At 39.4% G+C, this 19,655-nt stretch overlaps 1 non-coding gene across 1 annotated transcript; it reads left to right on the top strand.

Moving 5' to 3' along the window:
• The first annotated feature begins 10,009 nt into the window (after nt 1-10,009).
• TRNAQ-CUG lies at nt 10,010-10,081 on the top strand. The gene has a single exon. It is a non-coding gene; the product is annotated as a tRNA-Gln (tRNA).
• Nucleotides 10,082-19,655: the final 9,574 nt, after the last annotated feature.

The raw sequence follows: 19,655 nt of genomic DNA, 5'->3' as shown, positions 1-19,655 counted from the left end.
TATATAACCCACCGTCTTCTAAGATCACTGGTCATCTGAATAATGTGCCTATAAAAATTGAATCTTTGTCTCTACCTATTGGTTCTGGTAGTGACAGGCAGCACAAACACTGACTTTTCTAGTTTCATATTAATTGTAAACAATGTGTTTAATTTTCAGTCCAGTAGTCATCAGTCCTGCAGTCATAAAAACTGCTTTCTTGTTATCTTTGCAAACAGTTTTTTTGATACACAATATGGGCTTAGTCCCATACAGCTCAATTTTCTGACATTTCTCAGTGATATTTGTTTTGTAGTCTAATTGTAATTTTTGCTGTGTTTGTGTGAGGAGGTGAGTTGTGTTTATCTATACCTCCATCTTAACCAGAAGCCCCCAAATTGTGTAGCTTTTGAATAAAAACTCTTTTTTTATCAACAAAATATTGCCACTAGAATTTTTCCTAGAGGATGGCAGTGGGCAGCAAAGACCCACTTGCTGTTCAATAACAGTCATAATGAAAGTTATGCTAAAATATTTAATTCCAAAGTCAAAGTGTTGCAAATGGATATGGGGTCCAGGCTCTTGGTGGTCATAAATAAAGAATTGGACTGACCATGCAGATACTGTAAAGTAAAGCAAGTGGGTACTTTATTAAGGAAAATACACTTCCCAAGACATGGGAATGGGCCATCTCTGGCCAGGGAATTATTCCCTTCTGTTGAAGCATTACAGACTTTATAGAGTTTTTGTGTAAGCTTCTAGACATGCAATTTCCCACAGTCCTCCTTGATTGCCAACTTGGGGAGGAAACCACAGTCCTGATTAATATCAATTGTCACAAGGTGATTCTTGGAAATCAGGATGGTGACTGATGACAGCTGCAGTGTCTCAGTGTTTTCTATTCTATCTTCTGCCTCAACCTCCTCTGAGAGATATGTTTCTCAAAAATTCACTTTTGGGTTGCTGATGGAGGATGGTTGATCTTCTGTATCTACTTCCTGCTGGAATGGGACAGTAGACCCTGCCTGATGAATCATGAAACTCTCACCCTATCTTATCTAGTGGTTGGGAGGGAATTCCTGAGACCAGCACAGATGCTGGGTGTTGTAAAATGTTGGCATGTGATTCCCCAGGGATTGTTTGAAAACCAAGTCTGGAAGATATAAATTTAACCAACAGGTTAAATATGCAATGGCCAAAGATTAATAAGTACCAACAGAGGTAAAAAAACAAGTTGCCGAGGGAATGTGTTCCTTAATGGTATCCCAGATAGTTTCCCAGTTTCTGGGATACAATCCTTTTAGCTACATTGCTTGCTGTAATATTTTTGTCAGTACTTGTTTCTATTTGCCCTGATGAGTTTATCAAGAGGTATTAGCTGGAGCACAGACCCCAGCCCCCTGGGCTAATAAGTAATCTATTTAAAAGTCCACTCAGTTTTCTGGGCTGGCAAGGGTACTTTGAGGCTAGATTATGTGTTAATTAACTTGGCCCTAAGTACTGTTAGAGATATTCCTCCTAGATTCTCTGTCTTGGCCTAGGTCTGGGTGCTAAGTTGGTGTGATTGACTTGTTTCTTTATTATGCCTTCCACTGTATTGTGGTTGATGGTGGCAAACCCAGCAATTGTTTAAAGCATTGCCCCAGAGAAAATCCTGGGTAATTTAGAAAGGAGTATTGACCCAAGAAGTAGTAACAAGTGTGGAGATTGTTAGCAAGAACAGGTTTTATATTGACTTATTTTTAAGGTTGCTTCTTCTTGAACATGAATTTGAGATCTTCTAAGGGTTCAGAAGTATAAGTGGAGCCTGGATTCTTCTGCTGGCTCAGGAGAGAATCTGCTGGTTTTATTCTGGAAATATGGACCCAACCTGCCCCTAGCATCTTTATAACCATGGGACTATTTAGGACAACCTAGTAGGTTCCTTCCAATAGGTCTAGGCTGATCTGTAGGGGACCCCTCTCTCCAAGTTTTGGGAAGTACCTAATCCCCTGGAGAAACAGTGACCTGGAATTTTCCCTTGGGAGCAGATAAGATCTTATTTCCGTATTCCTGATAGTGCCTTTTGTAACTCTCCTAAATTTATTATATACGTAATTGCTTGATGGGTCTCTGCATCAAGTATCAGATCTAGAGTTAAGAAAGGCCTGCCATATAGCATCTTAAATGGACTGAGTCTAGTATGGACCTTAAGGGAGGCCCTGATTCTCAAGTTTCTTGTCAGAGCTTTGCCAATGCCTTTTTCAAGGTGTGATTTGCCTGTTCTACCTGCCCAAAGGACTGAGGTCTTCAAGTAAAATGAAGGTAATATTTCATGTCTACAGCCTCAGAGATTGATTGATGTTAGATGAAAAGGATGGCCCATTATCACTTTGTGGCAGTGTGGGAGACAAAATTGGAGTATTATTTCTTTTAGGGGGGTTTTGCTACTTTTGTGGCTTTCTCTGCCCTTGTAAGAAAAGCCTCAGTCTATCCAGTAAAGGTATCTATCAGGACTAATTAGTATTTGTATCCTCTACAGGGAGGCATTTTGGCAAGGTCAATCTACCAATCTTCACCTGGATAGGTCCCTCTTCACTGAATAGGCTCTAACAGTGGGGAAAAGAATTTTTCCCTCAGGGTTCTTATAGGCACAAAGGGTGCAGGCCTGGCAAATATTCTTTATGGTAGTTGTTAGTCCTTTGCCTGCAAATGACTTGTTAAGCATTGTTGTTGTGGCATCTCTTCCTATGTGGAAGAAATAATGCAAAGCCTTTAAAAATTTCCACTTGGAGGCCTGGGAAGGAAGAGTTTTTGGCCAATGTATATCCGAGATCCTTCATGGATGCCCCCTTGATCCAAAGCCCAAGATATCTTATCAGATGTATAGTTGCGCTTGAATTCGAACTGTTCATAGAGGACAATAAGATCAGTTGTTTGGAAGTTCCTAGTACTGCCTTCTTTGCCTCTTTGTCTGCCCTTCAATTTCCATTGGCGATAGGGCACATATCCTCCTGGCGACCTTTTGAATGCATTACTGCCACTTGTTTAGAGAGCTTAACTGCTTCCAATAGATTTAGAATTTCCAGTCCATGTTTAATGAGGGAAATATCTAACAGTAAGGAACCCCCTTTCTTTCTATATGGCAACTTTAGTATGCAGAACAAGGAAGGCATATTTGGAATCTGCATAGATGTGAATCCTTTTTCTTTGTCCTATAATAAGAGCTTGGGTAAGGGCCGAGAATTTCAGACTTCTGGGCGGAGGTTGAGGGTAGAAGGGGTTGTGTCTTAATGGTGTCATATAAACTAACAACTGCATATCTGCCTTTCCCTACCCATTCTGTACAAAGTTGCTTCCATCAGCAAACCACTCTTCATCAGAGTTTTCCAAGTGTTGATTTGTAAGTCAGCCTACTGGAATAGGTAAGATTAATAATCTCTGAGCAGGAATGAGTCAAGTATGGAAATTATTCTATATATATTTAAGGAGGTTGGATTTCAGGTATTATAGGTTTTTACATTTACTTCTGGATTGTCCAGAAGGGCATGATCTGGTCAATTTATTTCCTGTTAGCCAGAGATGCCATTTTATTTCTAATACTCATTGTATCTAATATGGAGTTAAGACCTCTAACTTCTGCCCAAGAGTTAATTTAGCAAACCTCCTCTGTTGACATGGCTGTAACAACAACAGCTCTTAGACATGGAGGCCACCTGGTTGCTACATTGTCTAGCTTCTTAGCTTCAGTGCAACTGTTTGAGGCTTGATTTCTTGTCATTGGACTAAGACCCTTAAGGCTATTCCCTACTTCTCTGCTATGTATAAAGAGAAAGGCTTAAGTTAGGGATGCCTAGGGCAGAGGCCTCACCTAGAGCCTGCTTGATTTTATTAAAAGCTTGATCATGTTCCTTTCTCCATATAATGGGTTTGTTGTCTGGTCCCTAAGTGGCTTCATAGAAAGGTTTTGCAATTAGTCCAAAGGTTGGAGCCAAAATTCTACAATATCCAGCCATTTCTAAGAAAGAGTGGATTGTTGTTTCGTAGTGGGTGGTGTTAACTTAGGGATTGCTTTTATTCTTTCTTGTGACAGTTGTCTAGATAATGGGGTTAGGATATATCCTAAATAGTTTATTTTCTATCTGGTAATTTGGACCTTTTTCTTAGAGAGTTGCTATCCCGGGTCCCCAAGGAAGTTCAGAGTTTGTAGTATTATGATGTGAGGCTTCTTTCTAGGGGCTGCAGACTAGGATATCATCTACATATTGTAAGATGGCTCCCTCTTATAATTGTTAATTCCCTTAGGTCTTTTTCTAATGCTCTTGCAGACAGATGAGGGCTATCTCTAAACATTTGTGGTAGTACTACCCAGGTATACTGTTGATGGGTCATTGTTTTGGGGCCTGTACACTCAAATGCAAACAACTATTGTGAATCTGGGTCTGCAGGGATACAAAAGAATGCATCTTTTAAGTACTGTATACTACTGAGTACAGCTCAATACTTGAGTGAGGATGGTGTAAACATTGGCTAAAAGAGGTTGGAGGAAAACAACAGCCTTGTTAACTATTTTTAAATCCTGGACCAATCTATACTCCCATGGTTTAGGGAGAGGGAGGTTTAAGAATAAACCTCCCTCTCCCTAAGGGGGTTGGTTTAAGAATAGGGAGGATTGGAGTATTGCCATGGGTATTAACAGGGTACTAGCAGGCCATGTGTTACAGATTTCTTTATGATGGGCTGCAGACCCTCTAAGGGCCTCCCATTTAATAAGATACTGTTTTCTATGGGGATAAGCTATCCCAGGCTTTAAACAAATTTGAACTGGTTGGGTAGTTTTGGCTTTTCCGGGAACCCCAGAGTCCCAAACTAGGGGACTTACTTTCTGTGAAATTTGTTCTAGGATGTCATTTTCTAATTGTCTTTTATTGGCTAACAAAATTTTAAAGATCTTAACAGGGACGTCCTGAAACATCGAATGGCCCCCAATATGGCCAAGTGATCTCATCCTAGCAATGGTATAAGCCATTTTGGAATAATTAGGAAAGAATATTTAAAAATTTGGCTTTCAAATTAACAGGTGACTGTGGGTATATAAAGACAAGTTCAAGATTTCCTTCAACCCCTATAATATTAATTGAACTAGAGGAGAGAGGTCCAGTGTATAATTGAGGACAGAGTGAGTAGCTCCAGAAGCAACAAGAAAGTTAATTTTCTTACATGTTAATCAAGGATTACTCAAGGTTTCGTTAGAGATCGAAATGCTGGTGTAGGCTGTGGCTAATCTGTTCCCAGGCACCCTCTGTCCTTAAGTGTTGCCATGGCCTTTGGTGATGACCTCTTTCCACTCTAGGAATGGGGGCAATCTATTTTCCAGTGCCAGAGATCAGGGTTTGTACATTGCACATGCCCTAGGGATGACCTAGTGCAATCCCTTGCCCAGTGTCCAGGGTGTTTACACTTAGAGCATGTTTGATCATTTTGCTCTTGGCATTTTTGTGGCTTTTCCAGGTTACCTTGAAGTGGCTGGGCATTGCTAATGGAGCTGCTAACAGCTAGTGTTATTAATGTGGCCTGCCATTCCACCCCCTTTTTCCTATACTGGATCTGTTCCTCCTTTCCTCAAAGTCTCAGTTGTTAAAAACCAAGAAGGCAGTGTCTGTTAGTTGGGCCATAGAAGTCTGTTGACCCATTTGTAATTTTTGAAGCTTCATATGATTATCTGGTGCTGAATGGCTAATGAAATGTTGCCCTGTTAATATTTGACCTTCTGCAGAGGATGGATCTAGTTTAGTATGTATCCTGAATTTCTCAACCAGCCTGTTATGGAAGAGAGTAGGATTCTCTTCCTTGTGTTATTTCTCTGAACTTATCATAATTTACAGGTTTCCTAAAGCATTGTTTCACCCCAGCTAATAAACACTAAATCATGGTGTTACTTCAGCAAGTTTGCTCTGCTCCTCTACTCTCATAATTGATTGGCTCACCTCCTCATAATTCATCCCCCTGCACAGGGGCAGGAGTGTTTTAGTTTATCTATTTTACAAACCTAACCTGGTTGGGAAAGCTTCCAAAGGATCTTAAAGTGCTCACCATCCTTGACCTATGTTCAGCAAATGTAGCAAACATTTACAGGGAACAAGTGCAAAATAGAGAGTCAGTGGGTGAAGCAAGCTTTAGACAGAATATGGTTGGCTTGTGAAGAAGGGATGCGCACCTGGCAATCCTTTCCAAGAGTTATAATAGTCCTGCATGGAAAGCTGTGGGGAAGGGATGATGTTATGTTAAACACTGTACCTCATTGTGTGAATGTTGTCTTGTGCCTGGTGGGGAGCTAGTCTGTAACCATGATCCATGACCAGGTAATAGTCCCATGAGAATCTTTTAATGTGGCAAGTGCCCTATTGGCTTTTAACTGCCCTAGCCATGCCACACAAAAGCAGCAAATTCTCTTCAAGGAGCCAGGGTGTCCCAAGGCATAAAGGAGACAAAGAGAATGAAAGTATCCTCCAACTACCAGGGAAGGTGGAAGGACTTCTATTTTCACAGAAGTTCTCCTGGCTGGGTCACCAAACTATTGCAGATGGAGATGGTATCCAGGCTTCTGGAGGTTGAGAACAAAGAATTGGACTGACCACACAGATATTGTAAAGCAAAACAAGTGGGAAATTTATTAAGAAAAGTAATAAGACATGGGAGTCAGCCATCTCTGGCCAGGAAATGGCTTTCTTCTACTGAAGGGGTACAGGCTTTATAGGGTTTTTACTTAAGCTCCTATATATCTGACTTCCTACAATCCTCCTAGATTGCCCACTCAGTGAAGAAACCACAATACTAATTATTATCAGGTGTCAAGGTATTCTTAGAAATTAGGATGGTGACTGATGACAGCTGCATTGTCTCAGGATTTTCTTTTTTAAAGATTTTATTTATTTATTTTTAAAGAGAAGGGAAGAGAGGGAGAGAAACATCAATGTGTGGTTGCCTCTCACACCTCCACAACTGGGGACCTGGCCCACATCCCAGACATGTGACCTGACTAGGAATCGACTGGTGGCCCTTTGGTTTATAGGCTGGCACTCAATCCACTGAGCCACACCAGTCAAGACAAGATTTTCTTTTTTTAAAATATATTTTATTGATTATACTATTACAGTTGTCTGAATTTTTCCCCCTTTGTCCACTCCACCCAGTAAGCCCATTCCTTCCAGCAGTCATCCCCTTAGTTCATGTCCATGGGTCATGCACATAAGTTCTTTGGCTACTCCATTTCCTATACTGTTCTTAACATCCCCCTGTCTATTCTATACATACCGACTTGTGCTTCTTAATCCCTGCACATTTCCCCCCATTCTTCCCTGTCCCCCTTCCAGCTGGTAACTCTCACTCCAAATAATCTTCATACCTATGATTTTGTTCCTGTTATACTTGTTTGCTTAGTTTGTTATTTGGATTCAATTTTTGATAGTTGGGAATTTATTGTCATGTTTGTGTTCATTGTTTTGATTTTCTTTTTCTTCTATAATTCCCTTTGGCATTTCATACAATAATGGCTTGGTGATGATGAACTCCTTTAGTTTTACCTTGTCTCAGGAGCACTTTATCTGCCCTTCCATTCTAAGTGGTAGATTTGATGGATAGAGTAATTTAGGCTGTAGGTCCTTGCTTTTCAACATTTTGAATACTTCTTGCCAGTCCCTTCTAGCCTGCAATGTTTCTTTTGAGAAATCAGCTGATAGTCTTACGGGAACTCCTTTGTAGGTAACTATCTACTTCTGTTGCTTTTAAGATTCTTTATATTTAACCATTGGCATTTTACTTATGATATGTCTTGGTGTAATCCTCTCTGGGTCCATCTTGCTTGGGACTCTCTGTGCTTCCTGGACCTGTATGTCTATTTCCTTCACCAGATTAGGAAAGTTCTCCTTCATTATTTTTTTCAAATAAGTATTCAATTTCTCACTCATTCTCTTCTCCTTACAGCACCTCTCTGAGACTAATGTTGGTATATTTGAAGTTGTCCCAGAGGGTCCTTAGCCTATTCTCATTTTATTGAATTCTTTTTTCCCTCTGCTGTTCTGATTAAATGCTTTTTCCTTCCTTGTGTTCCAAATCATTGATTTGATTTGCAGCTTCATCTTCTCCACTGTTGGTTCCTTGTAGATATTTCTTTATTTCACTTAATTCAACCTTCATTTCAGCCTGGGTCTTTTTATGCTGTTGAAGTTCCGGATGAGTTTCTGGAGCATGCTGATAGCCAGTGTTTTGAATGGTGCATCTGATAGGTTGCTTATCTCTATTTCATTTAGTTCTTTTTCTGGAGTTCTGTTCTTTCATTTATGTCATATTTCTTTGTCACCTCATTTTGGCAGCCTTCCTGTGTTGTTTCTGTGTATTCGGTAGAGCTGCTTTAATTCCCTTAGTATTGTGGCCTAATGGAGAAAAGAGCACCTGTTAAGTTGTATGGGGGGTGGGAGGCTTAGGTAATCACCAGGGTGAAGCAACCCATGTCACCACTCTCTGGCTCTGTGTGTGGGAGGGCTGAGGGGGGCAGCAATAGGGCAGTATTGCCTGGCCTCTGGAGTTTTGCCCAAAGGAAGCTGTCACCCAGCACTCGAACTTCACTTTCTCCCCATATGCCGTTGGTGCCCTTCCAGCTGTTGCCCTGGTGCTGAATCCCAGAGTGGGTGGTCTAAATGCATCCTACGTCCCTTGTAGGGCCTTTAAGAGGAGTTTCTTGAGAATCTCACAGTTTCTTCCACCTTCCCAACCCACACTGGTTATTACAGCCAGAAGTTATGGGGACTTATCTTCCTGGCACTGGAACGCTCAGCTGGGTGTTCTGCATTGGGGCTGAGATCCCTTGCTCCTGAGGTATCCCTCCCATTTTTTATACATAGGTAGATGTGGGACCACACATTCCCAACCCAGTGCCTCTCTTTGCTTCTTTGCACCTCTCTGTGTCTCCTCCCCTCCTATTCATCTGTATGAATGTAGCTTCTTTAAATCCTTGGTTGCTGAACTTCCACACAGCTTGATTTTCTGACAATTCTGGGTGGTATTCGTTTTGTAGTGTAGTTCTGTTTTTTGCTATTGTTGTGTGTGGGGTTGAGGTGTGCTTACCTGTGCCTCCATCTTGACCAGGAGTCTGTTAGGATTTTCTATTCTATCTGCTGCCTCACTAGGACCTGAAAATTAAAAAAAAAAAAAAAAAAAAAGAAAAAGAAAAAAGAAAGGGTGAGCAGTAACAGTCTTCCTTTTAAGTTGTCAGATTTAGCCTATTGAGCATAGGATAAAGAAACCTTCAGAAACATGCTGGGCCATCCCACGGAGTATTCCTTAACTCCTTCATTCCTTTGTTCATAATCCTTTTATCTGTGCATTCATGTGACAAACGTTAATTTAGCTTCTACTACAGTTCAGATGTCCTGGTGTCAAAAAGGAATGAGACCTGCTCCTGCATTTAAGGCATTTTGGAGTTTTTAAAATTTCAAGTCCAAGATTACAGCTAAGGAGGAATTACTAAGAAACTCCAAGGTTGCTCTAGAGGCAATTGCAGGTACCCTAGCATGAGTAATTGAAGCTGTAGAAAGGCATTATAGTTTTATATTGGTAAAATCCCCCATTTGAATGGTGAGATTAAAATCCAGTTTGCCTTTGTGTGGTTCGGAAATAAAGGCAAAAATCAAAATCGCCATAATTAACGATATTCTTGGGTCAGGTCCCTGCCTGGCCCCTGACATCCAAGGAAAAATACCTGGAAAGGAGATCGGTGAGAACATTCAGAGAAAACTCCCTCCTACCCACCTTCCACTCTTTGTGGGGCTTTCCCTTTGTCCCGCAGCTGAAAATGGCTGAGATCCACAAAAACAAACAAACAAACAAACAAACAAACCTGTAATTAATTTTTTAACAGGAAGAAGAGGAGAGTTTTCATGTAAAACATCATTTCTCTTTCAATTATACTTTATGTATCTTATATTTAATAACAAAAACAAAAATGGAACTAAAGATATATTAGGATAGTATGTTAACCTTTGCAAATGTGCGAGGTTCCATGGTGTAATGGTTAGCACTCTGGACTCTGAATCCAGCGATCCGAGTTCAAATCTCGGTGGGACCTTTTATGGATCCCAATACTTCCACTTTTGACCACATACTGCAGCCCTCATACTGGCCTGTAACTTCAGGACTGCCCCGCCATCACCTAGTGAATGTGCATGTTCTATTCCATCAGAGTAATTTTTCTCCTAGGAGCACCCGGGTAATTAATAAGCTTTCAGAAACGCGCATTTAATGAGTAAACCAGAATACAAAACAAAACGTGATACGTTATTAAGTAGCCTCCAAAACGGAAAACGAAAGGGAGTGACCTCATTGAGAGTCAGTCATTAGGATGGAAAAGAAAAAGGTAAAGAGAAGAATGAAAACAAACAGAAATGGGTGAGGAACTAACTGAGGATAACCAGGAGTAACACCCACATCAGAGATAGACCCGAACACTCGGCTCCAATAGAAGCCCTCTCGGTAGGCACAAAGGGTGAGAATCTGGTGTCCTAGATCACCCGGCTAGCCTGACAGCATGCAGGAGGCTTCCCCCATTTGGTGAAATTTTCTATTGCGATAAATATGTTCCCTGTATAAGTCATTAAATTTTTTCACAGCTTGAGTTTTATTCAAGATACGGGAATGTAAATGTTGTTTCTCACTAGAGTCAGGAACTTGAGTGGATGGAGCGAGGCTTCCCTCCCACACCACACAAAGCCGCGTACCCGGAGCCACCGGACCTGACTCCGTAAAGGGCTCCCACCCTGAGAAGCGAGCAAGCGAGGCAGGGGAGGGCGGAGCGCGCCACTGGAAAGACTGTGCCCGCAGCGAGTGTGGCCAGGAGTCCGAGTGCCTAGGTCCTCAACCACCAGCCTCTTAGGACTCCAAACAGATTCACCCCGTCTACTTTTGGCAGGAGATATAAGGTGCGGTCCCCAACTTTTTGGCACTAGGGACTGGTTTAGTGAAATACAACACTTCCACGAAATTAGGATGGGGTGAACTCAGGAGAGCTTGGGGTGGGGGTGAGGAGACGGGAGGTGGAGCTCAGGCGAGCTTCAGTTGCGGTCCAGAAATTGGGAACATTGATTTCAGGCATGTCAGTGGAAACTGATCCCAGAGATTAAAACAAACAAACAAAAAACCCCACAAAAAAACTGTAGACATTAATATTTAAGTATCCCTGGAAGAAATGGCCGGGCCTCCACGCGATTCTCCAAGACACTCCAGTGTACAAGCTTGGTCCACCCCCACAGAGCTTCCACAATCGCGTGTTCCTAAATTTAAATATGATGTTTAAGAAAATATTTCTACAATAAAGACAAGGAACAATATAGACAGGAGGCAGGAAAAGGAATCAAAGCAAAACTCATTCGATGTTAAGTACCTGGGTTAAAAAAATATATAATTAAATCCTCAGTGAAATAAAAGATATTGTATTCGTGGAAGGAGAGAAATGGGTAGTTCTTAAAATTAATATTATGATGTCAGGAATTTTTTTTAAAAAGAATTTCAAAATAAAGTTGTCGAAATCTCCTAGAAAGTGTGAGATGGAGATGGAAAGTAAGAGAGAATCGATTAAAAAATAAAGGGTGTTATAGTACAAGGTATGCCACCAAGGCTTCCAGGAAGAGAAAAGGAGACGATGAAGGAAAAGAGATAAAGCCATAACCCGAGACTATTTTCCAGAACTGAAAAGGCTCACCAAAATGTCTTGCCTAACATGTGACGAAAGCCCTACTCAAAGCACATTGTGAAATACCAGAACCTTAGGGTTAAAGTGAAAACCCTAAAAGAGAGAAAACGAAAAGCTTGTATATGAAGGATTAAGGATCAGAAAGGCATCTCTCTTCTTTTTTTTTCCTATTTTTCATTTTAATTGTTGTTCAAATACAGTTTTCTGCTTCCCCCCATCCTAGCCCACCCCCCCAGCCCTCCCCACCTCCCTCCTGTTTTTACCCTCCCTTGTTATTCTCCATGTGTCTTTTATACTTGTTCCTGCGAACCCTTCACCCTTTCTCCCTGAAATTCCCTCCCCTCTCCTCTCTGGTTAACAGCAACGCTGAAAGCTGGAGAACAGTGAAGGGATCACTTAATCACTTCCATAAAGGAAAATAATTTCCACACTGGATTTCTGGTCCCAGCCAAACTACCAATTAAGTGCCAACAGACATTTTTAGTTTTTCGAACTCTCAAGAAGTTTTTACCTTCCATATCCCCTTTCTCAGAAAGCTTCTGAGGAATTGTTCTACCAAACAGGAAGTTAAACTTAGCAAAAGTAAAATGTGCAATCCAGTAATAGAGAATCTAACTCAAGAGAAGGTGAAGACAAGCTCCAGGGTGCCTACTACTTAGAAAGCAGTCAGTTTACACCAGTACAGAAGAGGGACTACAAGAGGAATGTTTCCAATAGGAAATGGAACTGACATAGCCCTTCTGTTCTACCATAAAAGAGTGTAAAAAACTGGTGTTGAATGGGAATGAATAAATGTTTAAAAACATAAGCAAAGGCACAGGAGGAAATTACTTTGGAAAATTGTTTGGCATTACCTAAAAAACAAAACATATACCTGTGCTGTAATCCATCAATTTTCACTCCAAGAAATGGTTCACTCCATAGACATATATAAGAATGTCCAGAGCAGGTTTATATATAATAGACAAGAACTGAAGTCGACTCAATACTGACCAATGGCAAAATTATTAAATAAATTGTGATATATTCATTCAGTGAATCACTACTCAGAAAAAAAACGAACTACTGCTATAGATAAGAATGATTCTTACAGACATAATGAGTAAAAGAAAAAGAAAGCCCGACAAAAGTGCTTACTGTATGATTTTATTTATATGAAATTCAAGAACAGGCAAAATTAATCATTTCTAAAAATTTGAAATAGCAATTTCTTCTCAGTAACCTCTTGGAGTGGGTTTTAATGGGGAGAAGCATGAACCTTCTTTGGGACTGAGAATATTCTTCATTTTTATCTGGAGGGTAACAAATTATTAAGTTCTCTACTGAGATCTTGTGTACTTTATGTATATTTTACCCTAAAGAGTTTAAAATTATAATATAGACAATTTCTTATTCAATATACAAATGGAGATGCTAATGTGTATAACATCCACACATAAGATGCTATAATGTGTAAGCTCTGAAGATATTAAAAGAAGGAAGAAATTGTTGTAGTGTCGGAAAGATAGAGAAAGTTTTATGAGAGGCTGATTCTGGAGAGAGTGGATCATCTGCAAAGAATGCATATGAAGTTTAGCACAGAAAGGAAAGAGAAGTCATTTCAGAGCTCACAAAGGCATTGTAATCTTTAGGTCCAACATACTCCAGGTCCCTCAAGAATTTCTCCCTTGCAGTTCAGGTTGCCATTCCTACCTGCACCATTGTTCTTTTTCATAGTATTTCGATTCTTCCTCCATAGCACTTGTCACAACTAGTAACCATATATTTATTTGTTCAATAACCTATGCCACTCCTTTGTTTTAAATATTTCGTGCTAGGTAAAAGACTTCCCCAAAACTTGAGGTTCAATGGTGTGATTCTTCTGCTGCATTTGGCAGTGACTGGCAACTCGGAATGTATCCATCTGGCAGTTGGGCTGCTATTCATTCACATACCTGATGCTTTTGTCAGGCAATGGCAGAAAGATGGGCTCAGTGAAGTCCCTCGCCCCCTTTATATGGTGGAATAGTCAAACATTGTTATGGACTGGACTGTTTTTCCTCAAAGTTCGTATGTTGAGGTTCAACTCCCAATGTGGCTGTTTTGAAGACAAGACCTTTATGAAAGTGATTAAGGTTAAATGAGATCATAAGGGTGGAGCCCTAATCCAATAGGATTGTATCCTTATAAAAAGAGGAAGAGATACTAGGAATGAGTGTGCATATAGGAAAGGCCAAATGAAAACACAGAGAGAAGGTGACCATCTGCAAACTAAAAAGAGAGGTGAGGCCTTGGAGAAACCGATACTGCTAACTCCTTAATCTTGGACTTCCAGCCTCTAGAAAATAAACTGAGAAAACAAGTTTCAGTTGTTTAAGTTACACAATCTGGTATTTTGTTATAGCAGTTCAAACAGACTAATACAGACATATTTCTTGGTGGCTAAGGACTGTAAGAGACCAAAGCAGAGGATGTCAGTTCTCTTATAGGCCAGGTCTAGCATCAGTATAGAATTGTTCTGTCATACTTTATTGGTCAAAGAATTGTTGGGGCAGTCCAGATTCAAGGGAGTAAAGTGAATTGCAGTAATGATGCAATGTCATGTGCATACAAGGAGGATAGAAACTAATGTTGACCATCTTGGAGATATCTACAGTCCCAGACTCCTACCCAGCCTCCAGAGGGATGTGAGCTCCATAAGAGCAGGAATCTTTTCTAGGGTGTTTACCAGGCATTCATACCCAAGTGTCTGTGTTCAACAAAATCCCTCAAACCCTTGCTGAGTCAGGTTAGCTTTCCCCCTCACTATCTTTAAAGATTTGATCCTGAGGAAATGTAATACAGTTAAATGTTGGGGACAAAATTACCAATTGAAAAAAATAATATTTAAATAACTAAAGGTAATTACATTTTTTAGTGGCAGTGTTATTTGGGTACGCCTGGAGTTCTTATAACCTATATCTTATCCTAAATTGTTCTATAATCTAGTCTCTTCACACTATTCTTTAAAACTAATAACCTACATCAGAGAATGTTGTCCTGTGAACTAAATAAACCCAGCAATAAAAGTATATGGTTTAAGGAAAAAAGTGTCTGGCAGGAACCTGGGTTAGTTTAAGAGAGGCCATTGCATGGTGGTTATTGCTCAGACTCTGGAGATGGTCTATATGGGCTCCATTCCTCGCTGTATCATTCACTGGCTTTGAGACCTGAGACAATTTATTTAACATTTCCCCAGCTAGGACCTAGAAGGATTCTGCGCCTTAATGAATAGAGCCCAGTATATAACGGCTTCTAAATAAGTACATATTAAGATAAACAATATGAGCCCTGGCTTCTGTGGCTCAATGGATTGAGTGCTGGCCTGCAAGCCAAGAAGTCCCCAGTTCAATTCCCAGTCAAGGAACATGCTTGGGTTGTAGGCCAGGTCCCCAGTTAGGGGCCTGCAATCAATGTATCTCTTGCACATCTGATGCTTTTCTCCCTCTCTTTCTCCCTCCCTTCCCTTCTCTCTAAAAATAAATAAATGGAGTGTTAAAAAATTTTTTGAAGATAGAATGAAAAGAGGAAGAATTGGCTCAAATCAATTATCCTTAAAAGTTTGTTGATTTTTTCCCCTCCTATTTATTCTTAGACCTTCTCTAGATGCATAGTAGTCCATTCTGAGGGCTTCCCATTTAGGTCCTGTCTTGGTGGGATTGCTGGAAGGTGGTCAGAAAACTACAAAGCCATACCTGTTTAAAAGAACTTTTAAGAGGTCTGTTCAGAAAAAGCTCAGCCATTGTTAATATAGTGAGAAGGGTTTGAGTAACGTCACCTGGTAGCTGAGGAAATTGGCTGGAATGCACGTGTGTGAATAATGATGCCTTCACTCTACTAGTCAGTGGGAGCAGTAGATGCTGTTGAGTGATCACGTGTACTGTGTGGCCATCTCATTCAAAACGTCTGAGTGAGTAGAGCAATGAATCTGCATCAAATTTTGCATTAAGCTTGAACATTCCTCCACGGAAACTGGATGATTCAGAAGGCTGAGGCTCTGGCCAACTGGTGATTGGCGGCTTCATCACAACACACCCACTCATGCATCAGGTCTTATGCAGAGTTTGTTTTCTTTTTTTTTTTGAAACATCAAGTCACCCAGGTAACTCAGCCCCGCTGCAGCCCAGATTTGGCACCCTGCAACTTCTGGCTTTTCCAAAAAACTAAAATCAGCTTTGAAAGGGGAGAGATTTCAGACCATAGGTGAGATTCAAAAAAATACGATGGAGCAGTTGATGGCAATTGAAAGAACCTTGTGACATCTCAAAGTGCCTACCTTAAAGGAGACTGTGCTGTCATTATCCTATGGACAATGTATCTTGTATCTTCCTCAATAAATGTCTCTATTTTTCATATTGCCTGGCTGAATACCTCCTTGACAGAGCTTTCTATGTCTTCCCCAAAGTACAAGCAAATCCCTTTCCTTTATCAGTCCCTCTCTGTGTCTGTCTGTCTGTCTCTTCTTCTAGTTCACTTCATTACTGTATGCTTCTTTATTTCTCTATTTTAAAATGTTTCTCTCCAAGAAAGGAACACAGGTACAAAGTGGGGGAAATGGCAATGAATAAGTACCTATCAATAATAACCTTAAATGTAAATGGATTAAATGCTCCAGTCAAAGACATAAGGTAGCTGAATGAATAAGAAAACAGATCTTAGCTGGTGTGACTCAGTGAGTGCCAGTCTGCAAAATAGGGGTCGCTGGTTCCATTCACAGTCTAGGGCACATACACGGGTTGCTGGCTAGGTCCCCAGCAGGGGGTGTGTGAGAGGCAACATCACATTTGATATTTCTTTTTCTCCCTCCCTTTCCCTCTTTAAAAAAATCTTAAAAAAAAAAGAAAAGAAAAGAAAAGAAAACATGACCCACACATATGCTGTCTACAAGAGACACACCTCAGAACAAAAGCCCTACAAAGACTGAAAGTGAAGGGCTGGAAAAAAATATTCCAAGAAAATGGATAGGAAAAAAACCCCAGGGTAACAATACTTGTATCGGACAAAATAGACTTCAAAATAGGCCATAAAAAAAAGAGACACAGAAGGACATTTCATAATACTCAAAGGAAGCATCCAGCATGAAGACATAATCATTGTAAACATATATCAACAGGAGCACTCAAATATATAGGAAAAATCTTGGAGGACTTCAAGAAACAGATAGACAGCAACACACTTATAGTAGGGGATTTTAACACCACATTATCAACAATAGATAGATCTTCCAAATAAATATCAGCAAGGATATTGCAGCATTGAACAATGCCCTAGATCAAACAGACAATATATATATATATATATATATATATATATATATATATATATATATAATTTCACCCCAAAGAAGTGAAATATACATTCTTTTCAAATGCACATGGAACATGTAATAGGAAACAAAACAAATCTCAACAAATTCAAGAAAACTGAAATCATATCAAGCATTTTCTCAGACCACAAGGGCCTGAAACTAGAAACAAATCTCAGGGGAAAAACTCAAAAACATTCAAATTCATGGAAATTGAATAGCATGCTATTAAACAATTAATGGATTAATAATAAGATAAAAAAGAAATGAAAAAGTTTCTGAAAACAAATGAAAACCAACACATAATAGTTCAAAACTTACAGGGCACAGTAAAGGGAGTCCCAAGAGGAAAGTTCACAGTGACACAGGCCTACCTAAAAAAGACAGAAACATTTCAAATAAACAACCTAACCCTACATTTACACTAACTGGAGGAACAACAACAAACAAGTTCTGGAGTGAGCAGACAGAAGGAAATAACCAAGGTTAGAGCAGAATTAAATGACATAGGGACTAAAAGAACAATTCAAAGGATCAATAAATCCAGGAGGCAGTGCTCTGAAAAGATAAACAAAATCAACAAGCCTTTAAGCAGATGCATGAAGGAAAAAAGAGAGAGGGCCGAAATAAATAAAATCAGAAATGAAAAAGGAGAAAATATTGCTGTGTAGAATATCTGGGAGACAATTGTACTTGAACAACAATAAAAGAATAAAATTAAAAAAGAAATGAAAGAGGAGATACTACAACTGATACCACAGAAATACAAAGGATTGTAAGAAATTATTACAAACATCTATATGCCAAGAAATTTGAAAACCTGGAAGAAATAGAAAAACTTCTAGAAAAAATTTAATCTTCCAAAACTGAATGAAGAAGAAGCAGAAAGCCTGAACAGACCAAAAACAGCTAGAAAAATGAAGCAGTATTAAAAAAAAAAAAAAAAAAACTCCCAGCACACAAAACCCCTGGAATGGATAGTTCCACAGGAGAATTTTACAAAACCTTTAAAGATGAGCTAACCCCTAACTTCAGACTACTCCAAAAAGTTCAAGAAGAAGGAGGATTCCCAAACTCTTTATAAAGCCAGCATCATCCTAATTCCAAAATTGGATAAAGGCACAATTAAAAACCAATTCTACACACCAATATTGTTGATGAACATAGATACTAAAATCCTAAACAAAATATTGGCAAACTGCATCCAGCAATACATTAAAAAGATCACACACCATGATCAAGTGGGATTCTTCCCAGGGATGCAAGGATGGTACAATATTCGCAATTCAATCAACATAATATATCAAATAACAAAAGGAAAGACAAAAATCACATAATCATATCAATAAATGTGGAAAAAGCCTTTGATGAGTTATACCACCCATTTATGATAAAAACACTTGGCAAAGTGGGCGTAGAGGGAACATACCTCAACATAATAAGGCCATATATGAGAGAACTACAGCCAACATCATACTCAATGGGAGAAAACTAAAAGCTTTCCCACTAAAATCAGGAACAATACAAGGATGTCCATTTTCACCACTTCTATTCAACATAGAATTGGAAGTTCTAGACACAGCAATCAGACAAGAAAAAGAAATAAAAAGCATCCAAATAGGAAAGGAGGAAGTACAACTGTAATTATTTCCAGATGACATGATAGTGTACATATAAACTCCTATAGACAACACCAGAAAACTACTCGACCTAAAGTGATTTTGGCAAAACAGTTGGATACAGAGTCAATTTTCACAAACTGATGGCATTTTTGTGCACCAACAATGAAATGTCACAAAAAGGTTAGGAAAAAATCCCATTTGATATAGCAACAAGAAAAATAAAGTACCTAGAAATAAATCTAACCAAGGAGGCAAAATACCTGTACTCAGAAAACTACACAACATCGGAGAAAGAAATTCAGGAAGACACAAGCAAATAGAAACATATAACATACTCATGGATTGGAAGAATTAACATTATCAAAATGTCCATACTACCCAAAGAAATTTATAGATTCAAGCAATCACTAGTAACATACCAATGACATATTTCACAAATATAGAACAAACATTTCAAAAATTTAAATGGATCATAATTGACCCAAATAGCCTTAGCAATTTTGGGAAAGAAGATCAGTATAGGAGGGATCACAATACCTGATATCAAATGGTATTAAAAGGTAGATGTAATCAAAACAGTCTGGTACTGTCATAAGAACCGACACATAGACCAATGAACAGAATAGAGAGCCCAGAAATAAACTCATGTCTCCATGGTCAATAAATATTTAACAAAGTGAGGAGGGGCATACAGTGGAATAAAAATAGCCTCTTCAACAAATGGTGTTCTGAGATGTGGAGAGCTAAGTGCAAAAAATTACAACTCTACCACCTACTTATACCATACAGAAAAAAAACCCCTCAAGATGGATAAAATAATTAAATATGAGTCCTGACACCATAAAAGTCCTAGAGGAGAACATAGGTAGAAAATCTCAGATATTTCACACAGCAACATTTTCACTGATACATCCCCTTGGGCAAAGGACATAAAGGAAAGAATAAACAAATGGGACTTCATCAAAATAAATTGCTTCTGCATGGCTAAAGAAAACATCAGGGAAATTGA

Source organism: Phyllostomus discolor, chromosome 4, assembly GCF_004126475.2.
Source record: "Phyllostomus discolor isolate MPI-MPIP mPhyDis1 chromosome 4, mPhyDis1.pri.v3, whole genome shotgun sequence".
Taxonomy (NCBI): domain Eukaryota; kingdom Metazoa; phylum Chordata; class Mammalia; order Chiroptera; family Phyllostomidae; genus Phyllostomus; species Phyllostomus discolor.
Note: the sequence above shows the minus strand (reverse complement) of the source record. Positions and strands in the feature narration are given on the sequence as shown.